Source organism: Anser cygnoides, chromosome 4 (assembly GCF_040182565.1).
Source record: "Anser cygnoides isolate HZ-2024a breed goose chromosome 4, Taihu_goose_T2T_genome, whole genome shotgun sequence".
Taxonomy (NCBI): domain Eukaryota; kingdom Metazoa; phylum Chordata; class Aves; order Anseriformes; family Anatidae; genus Anser; species Anser cygnoides.
This window is the reverse complement of record NC_089876.1, coordinates 79917251-79934874: the sequence shown is the minus strand read 5'-3', so window position 1 is coordinate 79934874 and position 17624 is coordinate 79917251. Positions and strand designations below refer to the sequence as shown.

General features: G+C 37.8%; 1 protein-coding gene across 6 annotated transcripts in view; it reads right to left on the bottom strand.

Annotated features, from left to right (window-relative positions):
* Positions 1-17624, bottom strand: part of LOC106038647 (bifunctional heparan sulfate N-deacetylase/N-sulfotransferase 3) — a 491131-nt gene that overhangs the window by 210378 nt on the left and 263129 nt on the right. For all 6 annotated transcript variants that reach the window (XR_010831310.1, XR_010831312.1, XR_010831311.1 and 3 more), the window contains exon 5: positions 1953-2032. The gene's annotated coding sequence lies outside the window, so the exon portion shown is untranslated. The remainder of the gene's footprint in view (positions 1-1952; positions 2033-17624) is intronic.

The window sequence follows — 17624 nt, the reverse complement described above, 5'->3', positions numbered from 1 at the left end:
GCACATTACCCACCCAAATGAAAGCAGACATTTGAACACTGGCCAGGATGCTGAGCCAGGTGAGGTTAATTGAAAGTAATGCCAACTGCTGAAGTGAGAATTAAAGGCAAGAAATAAACAAGTTTGAATAGAGTTTGCAGTGAAGATACCAGAATTGTGGCAGAAAATACCAACTATCTTAAATAACAGGACTCACCATAGGGCAGCTTTTTTGGATCTGAAGAGTTGTATCTGCCTAAGCCACAGCCAGTAAACCTACACCTAAATGGAAGACGAAGGCCTAAGAATGCAGAATTTGCTGATGTGATTACAACAGAAGTAGGGGAAATGAACTGTTGTTTTGGTTCAGCAAATACAGTAATGTAAATTTCAAAGAAAAAGGTGTCACAGCAGTACTACAAAACACAAAATATGGGCCAACTAGCTCCTCTGTGACTATAATCATTCAGATCAGATAGGCTTTGCATGTCCTTTGGTACAGCCATCTTCTGCATATGCTTACAGAAAATTTCTTAGGAATTTTCATAGAAGAAAGTGATTTGAACATTGGATCAAAGTAGTACTTGGTTTCAAGAACACTTTTGGCTTCAAGCTATTTTCAATTATGACTCTTCCATTTTCTAACATCAGTTAAAACTCGTATCTGATGCTACCCACAGTGGACACCATTGTTGACTCATAATACCTTCTGTATTTAGCAGAGATGCCAGTTTTTATAGATAATGTTGTATCGACTCAGTGGACATTTTCCTTTTCTATGCCTACATTAAAAATATGTACAATTAAAATGGGCTTTCCAATATGATGATAACATTTTGGGAGCAATTCCCTTAACAGATAACAAAGACAATTCTGGGAGGAATTAAAGCAAAATGAAACTGAAAACATTATTCAGCTAATTGAGAACTTCTTAATTACGCTAATTTTGCTTGGAAAAAAATAGGTACCAAATAGCATTAAGTTCTTATATGAAAATATGAAGGACAAATGATACACATTCAATTAAATTTCAGATTAGAATAGGCTACTGTATATACCAAGCCTAAATCTACTGAACAATTTAATCAGCTAATTTATAAAGTCATTAAATGCAATAAAAACAGCTGCTTATACTGTCATGAAATCAAGACTGCCTACACCATTAAACTCCTCATATATAAAATTATACACATTATTGAAACAATAAAACAGATAAGCAAGAGAGTTAAAATGTATTTGTCCAGTACTAACCTGACATTTTTAATGTAGCTCATTAATGATTGATTTCTCCACTTAAAGTGGTTATTTCACTGAATTTACACAGAAAAAATTGCAGGTGCCAACTCATCGTAATTTTTCTTGCAGAATCTCCACTTGGTGATCATTGCCACGCTCTGTTGTGTTGAGAGCTCCAGGCAGAAAACATACTTCTCAAAGGCAGATTTCACGAAATAGCAGCAAGGGAGGAATTCTGCTGTTTTATGTGTAAGTAATAGCCTCTGAAGATAGTGGAGAGATGGAAAATGTTGCAAGTGCTTATCGCAGCAATTCTCGAACTTTTCAGCTTATTTCAGTGCTTTACCCCCACCCATTTTTTTCCAGTGGATGTACAGAGCCCAGTACATAGCCTAGAGACAATGAGGTCACTCTTCATGGCAGAGAACACTTCCTTGAACCATAGACCATTAACACCAGGGACAACCAACCACAAGGTTTACCAAAGTAACTGTGACTCTGAGGACAAAGACTGAAAATCCTTGGCACGGCAGAACTTACTCTTACCTTAGTAATTCCAGTTATATCAACACATGGTTCTACTTGCATTTCTAGAAATGCTGTAATATTTACTCTCCAGGAAAAAGGCCGGTTAGTGGCAGCATGGTATCAGCAGCATGGTATCAGTGGCAGCAGGGTATCAGAGAATTACAGAACTGTTTTAATGAAACAGATTAAGCAAATATTGTAATACTAACCTGAATGTCCATCCTTGAAGTGTCATGCATTCTAACTCTGCTGTCCACAGCAGCTGATCTTTCACTTTGTGTTCTAAGTCCTTAAAAAGAGAGAGAATAACATTTATTACACATTCTCTAGTTACTAAGCCAGAAATACTTTTTGTTAGTTCTACCAAGTAATGTTATTTTACATAACAAGTCATATGGTTAAAACTATAAACTGCCTATAGAAAATTTTCTATACAGCTTAGCTGTTAAGCTGAAAACCCCACAGGTCTTATAAATGTCTTGCACAAGAGGAAGTTACTTATTAAATGATTTACTTGAAGGAAACTTCTAATTTGTGATTTTTTGTTCAAAACAAATTGGGAAGTTAGAGAAAAAAATTACCTTTCTGTAGGGTTTGCCTATATGTAGTGAAAGACTTTTTATATCACACTCACAGCAAGACATCTGGATGTCCAATAATTTTAGGGACTTCTAAGTTTTACATGGGCTCGAATTCTCTTAATTTCTACCATTATTACTTTTTTTTTCTTTAAATCTGGCCTGATTAACATAGCAGCAATAATTGATTCAAGTAATGATTCTAAACAGTAATTAAAAATTACTCAACAGATGCCATCTCTTAGTTTCCACACCTAATATGTCTCTTTATTTAGAGAAGGAAATAGGCTTGAATCAAACTAATAGTATCTCCATGAATTTCAAACTTTATTCTATAGCACAACATAGCAGGAATGACATTCCTTTCTGTTGGCTATATAAGCTCTCATTACGCAGTTCTACCCTGTGTAAACGGAAAAATCTTTAATCCTTACTAAATAAGACATTGAGTGAACTGTTTTAAATCTTTTTATCAGAAGTCTTCATTCTAAAGGCATACAGACCCTTGATATTAAAGGAACTGACTGTTCAAGAATACTTACACCTTAAATTAGATTGTTTCTTCTCCAGAACTCATCATCAACAGAAATCTTTTGGGAAAATACATTCCCAAATTTCTAATAAAATATAAAAGTAACTATGTCTTTTAAGGGCTTTTGACTTAATGTTACAGAACTAAACCAGACTATATTCTATCTGACATTCACTTCTGTAATGGTTCCACATCTCTGACTGTGCAATGGATTAGTTTTAGATTGTGAGCAACACTGGTGTTTGTTTTTTTGTTTGTTTGTTTGTTTTCCCCTGATTAATAGTTTTTTCCTTCCTCAGTTTTGTGAACTATTTCACACTAACACCATGAACTCAGTTATGGAGGATACACTTCCAGCCCAGGCTACAGTTCCACTCTACAGCTGAGTTGTTTTTTTTTTTTTTTTTTTTTTCAGGGTTAGCCAGCTGAAGTGATTCAGCAGAGTGCAACAAGCACCAGAGCCAGCACAAGGCCTGTGGGCCAGGAGCAGAAATACTCCTTTCAGTGGTAGTGAACAATGCAATTGGCGCAGGCACACCACACAGCTCTACCCAAGGATAAAATATCCCAAGTCAGCTTTATATGAGCTCACTGGAGTCATGTGCATTTACACTGGCTGAGGATTTATCTTCATAAATTCATACTTCTGACTAAGAGCATAAAAAACTCAAGGGCATATACACTATGACAGGAAACCGTGCCTCTCTTATTTCTTAAAAAAGTCAAGTTCCTTTGTTCAAAACCATCCTTTGTCAACAGCTTCATGTAATCAAATGGCTCAGTAATCAAATTATTCTGACAGGCTTGTCTAAAAAGAACAGGATGCACAGGATGCTGCTTGTGCACAGGCATGATATTTTCCTTTCGCCTGAAGCTTGTTACCTCACCTGTGTGAGAAATAAAGGGACATGGCAGACACTGTAGTAAACATAACCGGTACTTAAATACTGAAAGTCTGGCTTCAAATTGTTAAGGTCAGCAATTCTAGAAGGGTTATTTATTTTAAATGTATATATATATTTGCTCTTAAGTCATTTCATTCCACTGAACCCTAAACTGACTTGGCGTAACGCATTCACTGAGACAATAACCCTGTGTTATATATACTCCCTCCCCACGACAAACAGGAAAGAGGGGGAAAAGTTGACACTACAGGGAAGCTTCAGCCAAAAACGTACTTCCACTCCACTCCTTCCTCTGCCATTTTGCCTCCCTTTCTTTTGCTCCTTGGTCCTATGCTATATGATCCCATCCTCTTCCTTACAGCCCAACTACTTCTCCTTGCACCTGATTTGATGTTTGTCAGATCCCCTCCAGGTTAGTGAGCTAAAGAGGCTCACAAAGGGGTGTGTTAAGTGGCAAAGCCCACGTAAAGGGAGTTCCCAGAGCAAGTGGACAGTAATTGCAGGGTATGGGAACAACAAAAAGCATATAATGCTGCCCCTTGGCAAAAGTGAGGCATAGATGGGCTCAGAGATGCGGTCAATCTATGCCTTGAGGCAAGCAGAATTTTGTTCTCTTGTTTGAATCAGCCTAAGCAGAGCCTGGTATTCATTAATTGTATATTCCCCTTCACCTTGCAAGCTAAAGACAAGGACATTTATGTCCATCACAAATGAGAAGAAGGGAACTATGAATGCTTCTTGCTCTTTGAGCACAGGATTTTCTACAAATAAAAGATACTAAGATGGTATCACCAGACTTAAGAACAGACTCCAGCAAATATTAGCAATGAGATTAAAAAAAAGAGTTAAAATGTTACTGGTTTTGATGGAGTCTGCTCCAAAACTGCTCATCAAGGATGCACAGAAGAAGCACCTGATAAAGTGAAAACGAGAATGCAGAGCAAGCAATACATTTTATATTTCTCAGACAAGTTACAAGTATAAAGGCTCAGTGCAAGGCTTTTTATAATCTTACATGGATATAATGGCAGTCTGCCTTTGCTGCCTTTTGTATTCTGCTATCCTGTGTGGCAGCCTCAGCTGATTTGTGTCTCCTGCTGTTCAGGACCTCCTACATGGACGAGCTGCTTGCATAGCTCCCTACAGCTCTGACCTACTCTCCTGCCTTGAAACGAACAACTGGATGTAATGGGACAAGAGGTTATTACAGCTAATAACAGCTCCAACGCGTACTGGGCAAGGGCTCGTAGAGCACATTCTGACATCGCTAGGTTTGTTTTCCTACTCATTGCCTGAAGAACTCCACCAGTTTTGAACAACTGAAAAGTAAAAACACCAGGTTCTTTTCCAGATTCTTTTGTCTGTTTATCTTAATTGTTTTTTAAAGTTATCTCCTATAGCCCTATTTATCTGCTATAGGTTTCTTTAATCCTTTTTGTCTGCCTACCATCTGTTTGCAAATCAATGAAAGAGAACTTAAAATGACTAAGTGTTCATTTCCTTGTGGCTAGGTTTTATTGTTTTGTTGTTGTTTTTCTTCTTTATTATTGCACATGAAATACAAGGACAGACTTGCTAATAAATGGAAAGGTATAATTCTCTCTTCTATTCACAGTTAGGTACAGTAATAGATAGCTAGATACAGTAATCCTCCAGGACAAATTTTAATTTGCTGAATGTACATGTTGCAACACAGGTAAGGGACCTCTCAGAGCGCTGATCATGGCTCCCACAAGTTCTGACCAAACCCGATGCTAATAAAGCAGATTGCAGTGGTCTGTCATCTGGAGGAGTACAGGCAGCACAGCAGAAGCCATTTGAGACTGTTCCCTGCTGTTCTCTGAAGGCTGCAACAAGGGTAATAAAGAGATGTAGAAAAGGTTCAATACCACCAAAAAAATTCTCCTTATATACTGACGCTTTCGCACAATGACAGTGGGCCAAAGAAATAAGGGTTTAAAATTAATGACAAACTCTTTATTCCAGTTTTCTATTCCATGCTATACCAAATATAATGAACCTAATATTCTCTGTATCAAACTAGCAACCTTTATTTTTGTATATGTTATAAAGCAGAGAAAATGAATTCTCTTTAGATATATAATAAATATAGCTGAAAAACAAGCATTGCATTCTATAGGGAAAAGTATCTACACACCATTTTGGCTCTATTTTTGTCTGCATTAGGTTGAAACCAAGTTCTTTCCAAGAGCATGAGATATCAACTCAGCACACAACCCAGTCAGAGCATGTGACCAAAACACCTTAAAATTACTGATTTTTTTTTTTAAGATAATCACACAGGGAGAGAAGTATTAAAAATAGGAAAGTTCCAAAAGAAACCAGATATATGCAGTTCCTAGGCAGAGCTATCAGGGTACTTATCCCCAGTGTTGGCACCTGGGTTTGTTACCCTGCCCTGGTGTGAACTGAGTGCCCTGATATGCTTTTAGAGATTCCTCAACGTTTGGAGAAGCTAACTGTGGAAGGCAATATGTCTCTGCAAAAAAGGCTTGCTGAATTACTGAGACTATAATGTTGGGGAAACAAACAAACAAACAAACACTGATCAGTTCTTTATTCTGTTTGGTGTAAGAAACAGAGCAAAATGCATTCAGTTGAGGAGAGCACTTTTAAAAATCATGTTACTTTCCCCCCCCCCCCCCCCCCCCCCCCCAGAGGAACAACTTACTTACAAGTTTTAATGAGAAGCAGAACAATACTGAATAATTAACATGAAGTCCGGAAGCTGTGGCCATTGAAAAATATCTGTTGTTTGGCAAATTAAAATTAAGATGGTAATATGAAAATGCATTTGCAGTACTCCTGATTGTTTCCAGTAAATCTTCATCTTTCATACACACAGAGAAACTATGGCTCTGTTCCAGCATCACTAAGCATTATATGAGATTCCTCTAACTGACAGATCTTTTACAAATGTAAGCCAAGGCCACAAGGCAGATGTGTAGATGGGATCTTTTTGGAGTAGATGTGATCCTTTTTGGATTTCAGCAAAGCTTTTGATATTGTCTCTCACTGCATCTTTGTGGACAAAATGTCCAGCATACAGCTAGACTAATACACGATACGATGGGTGAATAAATGGCTGACAGGTTGGGCTCAAATGGGGTTACATTGGGTTGCTGGTGGCCAGTTGCTAGTGGGATTCCCCAGGGCTCCATTTTGGTGTCAGTTCTCTTCAGTGTTTTTTATAAATGATCTGGATGCAGGACTCAAATTCATACTAAGTAAGTTTGGAGATGACACTAAATTAGGAGGAGCCATTGACTCTGATCTTGAGGGCAGAGATGCCTTGCAGAGAGATCATGACAAATTAGAGCAATAACCAACTGCGCGAAGATTAAGAAGAGCAAGTGCCGGATTCTGCACATGGGAAGAGGCAACCCTGGCTAAAGGTACAGACTGAGGGATGAAAGGCTGGAGAGCAGCCCCACAGAGAGGGAGATGGGGGTTCTGGTCGAGTACTGTGTGCAGTTTGGGGCACCACAGTATAAAAAGGACAGAAAATTGTTAGAGAGCATCCAAAGGAGAACAACTAAGGTGGTGAATGGTCTGGAGGGCAAGACATGAGAAGCACGATTAAGCACGATTCTGCTTTAGAAATTAAGATTTCTCTTTTTTATGCTATTGAATACATGCTAAAAAACCACTTATTTCTCTTCATTTACTATAAAGGGAATGTAGATTACAAGCTCAGATATAGATATAATATATGCTTACATTTGGGCAGTTGAATCTCATCTTAATGTTGTAAAAAGCTTTCAAAAGAGGCTGTGTAATCAAAACTTTTTGCTTTAGCGTTTATACCACTTTGAGATTTCATGGTTTGCTTTGATATGAAATCAGAACTGGATGTTGCAGGGAACACTTTTATATTTTCGTAGTAAAGCAACAATTTTAATTGCAAAAAAAGTTAGTACACCTTTGGATTAAAAACAGGTTAAAGGCCATAAGCAAAGACCATGGCTGAATATCGGGTGGAGAACAAGACGGGACAGAGTATTTGGAACTGCCAGCATATCTAGTCCTGCTTAATTTTGTCAGTAGATAGCTAAAAAAAACAACAACAAAAAACCAATACCATTCCAACAAATCTGTTCATAATATTAAGTTTCAATGCAATTGAAATATCAGTTTGGATTAAAAGCCAGCCAACCAACCAACCAACCAAACATTCCTGGAGTAGCAAAAAAACTGACAACAGTTCCTCCAGGAAAGTAAGATTCAGACTGGAATAAATGCAAGCTAAAAGAATGAAAATCCCAGTGATATTCAAGAGAGGTGAAAGTTTGGAAATCAATAATTTTGAAGCCAGCCTAGGGATGACAGTGGAAAGCTAATTAGACCTCTATTCACAATACAATGCGTAAGCCTGAAAGGTTAACGTAATTTCTTGTTGCATAGACATATCCATTGTATAAACCAGGAAGAGCTACCAGTTTCTTCTCCACAGCCTGCCTACACTTGACTTATCGCCCTGGGTTCTAAGAAACTCATTATTATGATTTAGAAGACTAACTTATGACACTTAATCTCAATATTTTTGAACAACTATGTTCGGATGGCATTTCTAAAACAATTTTAGGAGGATTTTGTCAACTTTAATAAGCTGTACACTAGATAGAACAACTGTGCGATCCATAATGAATAACCATGTTTTCCATCTGATTGTCGTCTGTTTTGAAAAAAATGTAGGCCTAATACAAATTTTTAATTAACATTTTTGTAAGGCAAAAATTCTAGACACTGTGTCATCTCACTTCTCAATACACTGGCTAGGGTACTGGGAAAGTGCAACATCTACTCCTTCCCCATAGAGCTAGTCTGCCCTTTACACACCCAGCAAACCGGTGACTTGTAGGCCCTGAAGTTACAAACTTCAAAGGTATTTTTGAGGTGTGCTGGGATTCATTGTATTAACATGTTAGTTAAACAGAGTAGACAGAAGGAACCTGACAGTTTGGAAATTATTTTACCTTAAAAATTGCAGTTGACAATGCAGAATATTTAAAAATAAAGCAACAAAACAGCCAAATGTGATGCAAAAGAAAACCTTTCTCATAGAAATGCTCTTTGTGAATACTTCTGCTAACATTACCATCATATTTTTGCCTACAAGTGAGGATCAAGAATGCAATAGATCCATAACGGGAGAAAGCTGAGAGGAAACAAAGTCTTTGGTTCAGAATTCTGTTAAAATCTTTTTATATTTCTATACTTCCAAAGCACAAAAGAACCAAAAAGGATATTAAGTGCAGGGAAAAGGCTTTTCTTTGCATTTTGTATTGATGACTGTAACAACTTTTCCTATGATACTGTTCTTACAAATGGATCAGAACAAGCAGAAATAGGCCCTTCTCTGCTGAAGCTGCTGAGCAGTTCCTTGAGACCACACCTAGGCTATAGAAATCAGCAGACCTTTGTTGATTTATTTCTGCTTAGGTGGCTCGGCAATGGTTTGAGGTGACTCACTGTTATAATGATGAAAACCCCAACAAACACAGTCTGCTGAAAAGTTTGCCCTTTTTTTCATAGAAAAGTTCTTCACCTAGGCTGTCAGCTTCACCTTTTTTTTTTTTCTTTTTTTTTTTTCAGTCTGTTCCAAGAAACAGAGTGAAATGACTGACTGTATTATTATTATTTCCTCCATGCTCTTTCTCTGCTAGCAATCCAACCATTGTAGGCAGTGCTTTTAGCCCTTGCTCGTATCTCTGAGAATGTCTGGAGTTGCTATTATCCTTTGGGAACTAAATAGTAAAATTTGAAATTGTCTTTCAAAATAATTTGAAGTGAGGCATGATAAGTTCATAAGCTCAGGGTGCTTGTTTATCAGAATTTGAATCCCCGGGGAAAGGCTTGCTGTAAATCTCAACATGTCATTGATTTTCTCTCTACAGAAATGAAGCTCCTATTTGGATTCTGCAGCCTGCTACCCACACACATTTGAAAAGTAGATGATTGTAATTTTCTAGCTTAAGAACAGTTCTATAAATACAACCCAACATTCAGTTTTACAGCAGAAAATGTGTCTGGATGAACTATGTGTGCAAGTGTTCTGCTAGTGTGAGTAATCTTGCTGAGAAAATGGCACCAAAACGTTTATTTTCTGTAGCTTGTCAATGTGTCATCAGAAGACATTTCAGCAAGGGACTGTTCCATGAAAAATGAATGTGCTACACAATCAAGCTCAAAAGAATTTGTCAAATCAGCAGTTGATTTGCTATATAAGCCAATGTTGACGTAAAACAAAATAAACACTTTTTATCCCCGCTACTTTTAATGATCTGGAATGTTACACTGCACAACCAGAGAGAGAGAAAATAGTAAACACTCTCAACTGCATGACTGCAACAGCACTGTACTCACAACACTAGTGGCTACTTTCTGGCCAGCACAAACCATCCTCTGGGTGGTCAGCTAATGAACAGATCCTCATTTCCCACAGAGCAGCACGGCTCCACTTCATAAATATTTTCCAATGGTCCTTTGCTGAACACAACCTACCAGCTAAAATCGCAACTGCCTTTTAAAACGTTAAATGCTATCAGCAATACAAAAAATATACTGCTGCTGCTGAAAAAAATCCCTTCCTTTACCAGGAAATACTATCTATAATAAGCTTGTTGTTCTTAACGTTGCATTTATTTGAGGAAACTGAGTTGGCTAATTGCACAAAATGTAAGGGATGATATTTAGTAAAGGAGACTGCGTGACATAAATGTAGTGAATCCCCTTAACTGAATGTTTACTTTCCTTCTTCCCCAGTTTCAAGGAGAATCAATAGTCTTTTTCTTCTCTTATTACTCTCCTGCCTTTAGAAAATTAAAAAAAAAAAAAGTTTTCTTTCAGTATTCAGAAGATGTATTTTATCAAAAAAATTCCAGATCTCCAGATCCCATGTATTTCAGTGTATTTTCTCCACAGAATTCCAGTCAGGGCTCTTGTTCATCCCCATCGTTTGAAAAAACTCCCCTATTTCAAAATTGCTAAAATCTCTCAACTGCATGTGTTAATATCGTGAACTGATTCAGACAAAAACAAAGTGATGAAGCATAACTGTGTAAAGCGGTACCTGCACTGGTATCACTGTTGAAGAACACTGGCTAGGAAGTGTTTCTCCAGGCTTTTCAAGCTTGGTACCTTGGGAGTCAATTTTTTTTTTTGGGGGGGGTGGGGGTGGGGTGGTATAACCCTCCAAAAGTAATTACCATCTCAACTGTCCTTACAGATTACATTGCACTGGTCATACAATTTGTATAAGCATGTCTGAAAAAAAGAAAAGTATCTTAGAGAACACTAATGCCAGTTCATTTTATCCAGATAAAAGCACAGTTCATGCAGCGCCATTTTATCCTTGCTTCCTGAAAGCCCTTCAGACAAGAAAAATCCAAAGCAGGCAATACTTTGAATCCTAATGGAAATAAGAACAAAATGCCAAGCGCTGGGGGGGAGGCAGGGCAGGGACTCGGTTGTGACTGACAGCCTGAGTGCAAACAGGTAACCCTGCACAGAGCAGGCATCTTTCTGACACATTCTGTAGGTAAAGTTCACCCCTACGGAGAAAGGTAGCACAAAACCTATGCCTGTTGGAATATTGTGGAAGCCCTTTCACAAGATAAATTACACCATTTGCAAATTCAAAGAAAAAGATAAATATTGTGAAAATCTGGACTCTTAATGCAAAATTTAATTGGTCTGCACTTAAAAAGCTCATTATTTCTCAGTCAGAAGTCCAAAGTATTACTTTAGTCTTCTAAAAGCTTGTGTTCACATAGCTGTTTTAAGCCCTTCTCTGATGCATTCGTTTTAATTCTTTGTTAGCACAACCATTTCCATATTCAGACTAGGGAAGTTAGGCTGCACAAGGCTGCGAGCGCTGTTCAGCCTGCTGCATGCTGATTACCTTTGGTGCCCAGAGATGTCCAACCCGAGCCTAATCAGCATGCAGCTGTCAATCAGGCACGCACACCTCCTCGGTCACTGAATCAAAGGCATGTCTGGTCTGCCAACACCACTGGGTAGTGTCTGAGCTCCAGAGGACTCAACAGTTGATGCCATGAAAAGTAGCAACAGTCCCTAATTAATCTTGAATATTCCGGAGGAAAAATCTTGTCAAGCCAATTATTGACTGAGATCTTTTCAGATTGTTTTTGGCATCAATTTATTACATGAATGAGTTTGGTGTTCATCTCAGGCAGGATGTTTCCAAGCTAAATTTTGCACTTAACTGAAAGCAGATGTCGCATTACAAATAGTGCAATATCAGGAGAAACGTCGCTCTCTGTTTTTATTTTATGGAAGGAGTTTGGTGTTCATTGACTGGAACTCAGTTTCCTCCAAGAGACGTAGGAAAATTAAAACATAGATTTGCTAATTCAATAACTGACTCCTTGCTTCTCATTTTCTGCCCATGACATTGTACAGCAGCCTTGCAGGAGGTCTGGTCAGCAGGCTGCCGCGTGGTTTCCCTTGCCGGCCTGCTCCTGTTCAGCACTTGAGGCCAACCAACAATCAACAGCACTCACCACTGCACTCCTTCCACTCTTTCTGAGCCCTTCACCAATGTCCTTATGGTCAGGAGAGTGGCTGCAAAGTTTTCACTCCTGGAAACAGCAGGGTCAAAGTCTCAACAGCTGATGTCCACCGGAGACTCATTTTTCCTCAAGGCTCCTGCCTCCGATTGATGACTCCCTTCACCATGACACTACATCCACGCTTTTCCACCTCTCCCTTTGGCATTTCTGTAAATTTTGTTCACAGACATACTTACAATACACACAGTGCAGTGCAAGTAGAGACAAGGCTGGTCCCTTTGCTCACTGATATGAAAAGAAACCCCCAGCCCAAACCAGAAACACATGGCAGCATGAGAAAACTCCAGCCTAAGTTTCAATCCTAAGTTTTAAGCCTAAATCCTTCCCGTTTACTAGCTTGCACTCAGCATTGAAAAAACAGTGTTAAGCCTTCAAACCATGGGCTTTTCTCATTAACGTCTGCTGACAGTATAGGCAACTACACCTTTTGTCTGTCATTGTTCCTACAGATGGAATTCTGACATTGCTTCCCCTGATGCATTAGACTTGCTCTTATTACTTGCCCTGGTTTCTCTCTTAGACTGGCCATACCATTACCTGCTCACTGAAAAGTGGTCTTGTTTCCATACTTTTTGCTGCTGGCCTTGCTGAGCAACAGAAGCTATGGTCTGTAGTAGTCACACATTCCCAGGACAGATTTCAGCCATGGAAGCCAATTAGCATGGAAGTGCTTGTTTCCATTTGGCTAAATAGTCAAATGAATAGCTAAATAGTCCATAATATCAAAGAGGTCCAAACAAGTAAAAATTACTGATGCATGCCCAAACCATGCCTGGGAATTACTTGGGAGGGTGTTAGTCAGCCCAGGACAAAACCAAGCTGAGATTTTTTTTTTGCAAATTTAACAGCAGAAGTGAATGAGACCCAGTACTTCGGAATGTTCCCTGTCACTGCTTAAATTGTTAATGTAACGAAAACCAGAAAATCCAGCAAACAAAATGCATTCAAGAAAACAAGTTAGTCACCAGTTCACTTAAATCTCTTTGTACACATCCTAGGTAGTTGTCTAGCTAAGATGGCTTGTCCTGAAACAAGGTGTTATGAACAGGATATACAACAGGACTGTTCACTAAGGGAACTCAGGAGAAACTTCCTTGTATACTGTACAAAAACATTAAGTGGAACTGACAAATGCAACAAAAAGGGTTCAATCTTTGAGTAATTTTAGGAATTAGTGACATAAAAAAAGGATGAAGTAATTATATAAAAGAGAAGAAGGGAGTACAAGTAAAAGAATGACAAATGGACACACGGGACATATAAGGGTTGTGCTATCTCTCAGCTTCCTGAGACATTCCACATAACCATTTACTATTAGCTTTAATTTACTTCAAATCAGCAAAAGCACAACGAGGCTTTTGCAGACAAGTAAAATACACATGCACTGCTGGGTATCACAGAAAAGAAGTGTAATTATTTCAAGAAAGTTATGGCTTAGCAGCTGATGAAAAGGAATAAAGGAGGTAAGAGTTATTCTTTGCATACTTTTCTTAAACCCCCATTGCGCAAATATCTTACTCAAACAATGCCACCTTATCTTAAGTGACCACCCTAGGGATAAGGTAATTTAGTTACCTTATGGAGATCAGTGCTTAATTAAAGGTCAAACTAAATTGTACTTGGAAACCTTAGCAATATTTTCAAGTTTGTTCCTGTGCCAAGCTGCTATTGGATGTAGCCTTCAATGTTGGCTTTACTACTTTTCATAATAATCACCTGCTGCTGACCATTTAATCATCATATTTCTCAGTTAAATTCTAAAAGAATTCATGTCCTTTTTCACACAAGTCATGTTGTAATAACACAAATCAAGTATCAAATTTTATTATCAGCCTGTCAGTATAACGTAAAATAATAATAATAAAAAAAGCTATACTTCTTGACAAACAAAGCATGGTATATATGTTCATTCATAATATGTACATCAATCACTGTACCATATAAGCACTTATTAGCACAGCTATTCTCACATTAAATTGTACTGGCTTTGCTGACATACGAGTATGATTTAGCTTTCACGTTACATTTGGCTAAATATTGTACAGAGAAATACATTTTTTGCTATATAGTCTAACGATACATGTGCCACTGCAATGAAAAAAAAAAGACTCAAAAATTAATGCTGCAAATAAATCTTGTATCAGCATGAGTAAGTATGTTCTGAATTAGAAATGTTCTTAAATACGAATTGTAGGTATTGATGTTAAAGGAACCAAAAGTTTATCACTAACATCCAAGAGTGTTAATTGCAAATCATGGAATTTTATAAACACTTCAGTTTTCAGAGTCAAAGCCAAAAGCTTGTATCAACTTTGGAGACCCCAGCACATATTTTGGAAACAAAACATTTTAACTTCTAAAAACAAATCTATATTTATGCTTTTTATCTTTCTACTCCACTTTAACGTTTCAAATACGAATGCTTTCAAGAGGATAGTGATGCCTACAAATCTAGGACTGTATTTAATTTAAGATTTTACAAAGCATTCAGAAAATAATTCTAAGCATATAAATAGATTAATTCTCCTAAAGAAGAAAAAAGTACCTTTGATAATAGCAACATTTTGATGTTGAATTAAAAACATTTACTGACAATTAATGCCTCTCACTGGTTCTGAGTTAAGTTTTAAACAGTGCCCAAGTGCCCTTTATGTGAACTTGGCTGGAGGTCTCAGAGGATGTAATCTGTAGTGCAGAGCTACAACTGAATTGTAAGCGGTAGACAAGTAACTTGAAAACCAAGTTTGACCACAAAGAGCTCCCTGAAAGACAAAACTTTCTGTCTCCAGTATTTTCTTAACAGATGCTTCCAAAAAGCTTTTGGCTCTTGCATCAGCCATGAGCATACCCTCTGTCAAGTTGCTGACTGCAGCGCAGCTGCTGCAGCTAAGTGCCGTGTGTCTTGCAGCAGCATACAAGAAAGATACAGTGGTCTAGTGTTCTTCCAAGTGTGAACCTGAACCTACTGCAGCTAGAGAGGGACAATTGAAGGCTTGTATGCATTCTCCTATGAGCACAGGGAAACACAGCCAAGCTGCACATATCATATGCTATGTCAGTTCCTTGTGTTGTGTAGAATCTGCTGTTACACGGAGTAATAATCAGGCTCTCTGAATGCTAATCAGGATGGAAGAAAGACCACAATGGTCTGCAAATGCCAGTTTTACATGAGTGTTGTCTTACCGACCTTCTGATGTGAATTGTCTGTTTTGGAAATGCCTGATGTCACAGCCTCTCTGTGCCTAAGCAGAGAAAAATCATAGGGCTTATAACACTGCTCTCAGCATCACAGTTAAATGGATGGATATAGCCTGCAATCGACAGCACCAAAATCAATACAGTTTGACTACACCAACTTCCAGCTTAATGAATATTTATTATTGCCTATTGATGTTTCTCATTGTAGCCTATTTTATTTTTTAAGCAAACAGTAAACCTGCTTGTTAAGGAGTCTTCTGTAATCTAGATACAGTACTTTTAAAATAGTTACAGAAAAGCTCTGGGCCTATGTTCTCACATTGTATTTTTATTCCTATCGCACTTACCCATCAGAACAGAGGAAAATCAAGAGAAACTATTTTAGTTGCAGTCTGTTATGGGAATAACTTGGTTGTGAGTGGACTGATATCTGCAACTGAAATCAAACAATTTGGGATACAGTATTATATGGCATCATGATAGAAAATGAAATAATGAAATATTTAAATATAAGTTTTTTTGATTTTGCCTTGTTTGAGGGATTATTTCAGAGCTCATTTTGGGGAACATACAAGGAAGAGTTGGCAGATCTTTTATTTATTTCACGAGCCTCTCTGTATAATAATATAGGTCAACTGTTAACAAGGTATAGAAAAAATAATCAAAGGTGATACACAGAATGATCTGGCAGACAGGGGAGCTACGCCAGCAACCTGTACTTCAGTCCCTTTAACTGCACTGCCTGGTGGCATACATTTGAACATATCATATTCCATACCTTTCAAGTAGATTTTAAATTATTTCTTAAGTGACCTATCAAAATCACTGTCACCGAAAGGCCTTTCTGGAAACGAACTCAATTAGCCACAGGGCTGAACAATTCCTGTGAAGATCCTGAGGGAGAAGGAGGGATCAGAATACCTAGGGCTTCAAAAAAACATGCCAAGGACCTCCTGCTCCAGCACTTACTGTAATTAATCGAAGTCTTTCCACTGACTTCAGTGAGCAGTCAGGTCAGTGTCAGGTTATACACAATTAGTAAAACTCTAGATGTTTTCAATTCCAGTGACATAAGTTTGGTCAGGACTTTGTTCAATCTTCTTATAGACTGACACCACCAAGACAGAATCTCATCATCAATTACAGGAGGAGTTTGCACTGGCAATAAACATAGTTTTCTTATTGGCTTCTAGTACTGAATCTTTTTTTTTTCTTTTTTTTTTTTTTTCCCTGAGAATAACTGTACTAGTTGTGACATGCATCAGTACCAATAATCTTCAATTCAACATAAGCTTATATTTTTGGAGGTGAAACCTCCTAACTTCCAATGCAGTAGCATGGTAAAGAATCACTGCAACATGAATAAATGCCAGAGCCTAAACTAGCTTTTATACCTTTCATCTTATGCTTTTATAACAAGTCATGAAGCTGCTAATTGACACTTTCATGTATTATGAAACATTTACAAGTTTAACATTACTGTAGATGGGCATGCTTTCAGCTGCCTTCTGTTTATGCAGAGTTTCGAAACTGTCTGCAGAATGAGTTAATTTCAATGCAGTCTTTTCTTCTTGGAGAAATCTTCAGTCACTTATCAGTGCACTATAATGCGGGACAGATTCCACCAGCTATTATATAACTCTGTCCTACACTTGGGACAAAGATAATGAGAACAGAAAATGTATCTACTGCATTCTCCTGACTGTGCCAGTTTTTTCTTAATGGTCAGTTATGCAAGTGTCCCATGGGAATTCTGTATAGTAATTTTGCCAGAATTAATACACTTAGCTCAAAAGATATTTTTTTTTCCCAAGGTATCATAAAAGTGAGAGATGACAAAAAGTTCCTAGGTCACCTTACTCTTTCTCTTACTGTATTTTACACTTATGAGTATGTTCTATCCAGCTTTATTTATTGTTGGTCTGGCTGTGAAAGAATTTCACTGGTGCATATCACTGAAAGTTCATGGGAGGGAAGTGGACAAAAATCTGTTTAATTCTAAGTAATATAAACATAATGATCTAAGTTTATTCTCTTCAGTAAATCAAAACAT